The sequence below is a fragment of the Mustela nigripes genome, chromosome 9, assembly GCF_022355385.1.
Source record: "Mustela nigripes isolate SB6536 chromosome 9, MUSNIG.SB6536, whole genome shotgun sequence".
In the NCBI taxonomy this organism is placed as follows: domain Eukaryota; kingdom Metazoa; phylum Chordata; class Mammalia; order Carnivora; family Mustelidae; genus Mustela; species Mustela nigripes.
Genome location: NC_081565.1, coordinates 47226730 through 47229211, shown reverse-complemented (window position 1 = coordinate 47229211; position 2482 = coordinate 47226730).

Here is a 2482-nt window from a genome sequence, read left to right as displayed (position 1 = left end):
TAATTCTACAGAAATCACACACATCTCGGCAATTTTCTGATGCAGTTTTTTAAGAAAAATCTTTCTGAAATTTTTTTTTCATGATTTCTCATCCTATTTTCATTTTTCCTACTCCTCCCAATGACATGAGAGAAGAGAGAAGGAAACAGAGAAAGGGAGATAGAGGGAAAATATGTATTTCTAGCTTTTTCTGGTTCTGTGTGTGATCAAAGTGAATATCAACAATAAGTCATATTGATAGCATGTACCCTGAACATGATGTGGTTAGGACGGTACTTTACCTCTGTGGTCTTCATTTCCAAAACCTTTAACTCTAGTCTAATCATGAGAAAAACATCAGTCAAATCACAATCAAAGGGAGTTTTACAAAATGCTTGAACAGTACTCTTCAAAACTGTCAAGGTCTTCAAAAATAAAGACAACCCAAGAAACTGTCAAAACAAGAGTAGCCTAAGGAGATGTGATTATTAAATGCACTGTGGTTTCCTGCATGGGAACCGGGAACAGAAAAAAACTATTAAGGTTAAAAAAAAAAAAAAAAAGAAAAGAAAAGAGGACTTTTAGATAAAATATAAACTTTAGCTAATAAAATGCGTCAATACCAGCTCATTGGGGCGCCTGGGTGGCTCAGTCATTTAAGCGTCTGCCTTCGGCTCAGGTCATGATCCCAGGGTTCTGGGATCGAGTACCACATCAAGCTGCCTACTCAGCCAGGAGTCTGCTTCTCCCTCTGCCTGCCCTTCCTCCTGCCTGCCCCATGCCTGCTTGTGTGCTCCCTCTCTCAAATCTTTAAAATCTTTAAAAAGATTTTAAAATCTTTTAAAAATTAAAAAAAAAAAATACTAGCTTACTAATTGTGACAAATTTATCATACCAGGTGTAAAGTTTTTTCCGGGGAGATAAACACAACACCAGGCAAAGTGGGTGCAAGGCAAGATTTATTAAAAACACTCTCCGGTGAAGTTTCAGGGCTCAGGAGAAGGGGAGCCAGGAAAGTTGCACGGGGAGGAGGTGGGCACCCTCGGGCGAGGTTCCGCGACTCTGGAAAGCAGAGTGGCGGAAGTCGCTCCCAAGGCAGGGAGGAGGGGGCCTTTAAGGGGTCTTGGGGAAAGCTCAGGGGTCTTTTGGCAAGTTTCCCTTATTTGGATATCCCGCCGCTCATCGGGATCCCATTGGTCCACAGGAGCCTGGGGCGGGGTCTCAGATTCCTGCTTGGGCCTTTGTTCTCCTGTCGGAGCTCAGGTCTTGTGGCGGGAACTTTCGCCATCTTTAGTAGCCCTTCCTGCCAGCCCAACACCAGGTAACATGAGACTAATAATAGGAGAAATTAAGTCTGGGATATTTGAGAACTCTTGTATTATTGTATGCAATAATTCTGTAAATCTAAAACTGCTCTTAAATGCTACATTAGTTTCTTATTTAGGCTTTTAAAAGCGTGTTGGGGTCTGCAGGCAGAAAAGTGAAGATGCGTGCATCCAAAGACACAGACATCATAGCTCACGCACCTCCTCCCTCCTCCCCCGTTTTATTTTCTAGAGAACCAAGCCCCAGCAGCCTCAAGAGCCCACCTAAATAAGATCGCTGAAAGAATAATGGAGTTAGAGATAGAAATCTGGGCAGTCTCTCCCACTTCCTAGCCATATGACCTTGGGCAAAATGCTTGCATTCTTTAAGCTTTTTTCCTTTTTATATGTAAAATGGAACTCACAATTTCTGCTGGGTTAGCAAGACTGTTTCAAGGATCAGATGGGGAAATAGGTATGAAAGGATGAATGAAACCCGAGATCATTTCCTCCCCATCCTGACAGCTCTATCCATCCTCCCCTCAGGTCCATGTGCTGGAGGATTGGCTCTGTTTCTTCCCTGCTCAGCCTCACTGTGTTGGAGCAATGGGCAGAGTGGCGGCACCAGAAGGGAAGAGCAATGAGCTTGGCCCTAGGTCTCACCCAAATTGCTAACCTGGGAGAACACTATATCGAGGTATTTCTGGATTCTTTTAAATGGAATGTAGTGGATACATAATGTTACATTAGTGTTACCTGTACAGCATAGTGATTGGACAAGTATCCAGTATGCTGTGCTCACCACCAGTATAGCCTCCACCCGCCCTCACAAATGCTATTACGGCACCACTGTCTTCCCTATGCTGTACCTTTCATCCTCGTGACTTACTCCTTATTTTCCTTATTAGTATTCCTTATTAATGGGAGCACAGCATCTGTTGCCAGAGAGCCAGTGTTCACAAGTTACACCAACCACCCCTGCTGTGTCCATTAATATCTCTCTGTTTCAATTTCTTCACTCTTAAAATGTGGGTTGTGTCATTTACTCTACCTGCTTCCTTTAGCACCCTACATTTCTTACAGAAAATGCCACCTATTAAAATGATCCCCATACCATGGTCTCTGTCAGACTCTTATAAATTCCTCCCTAACATTAAACAGTGCTGGTTTATAGTGAGGCCCTCAGAATTTGGTAGATA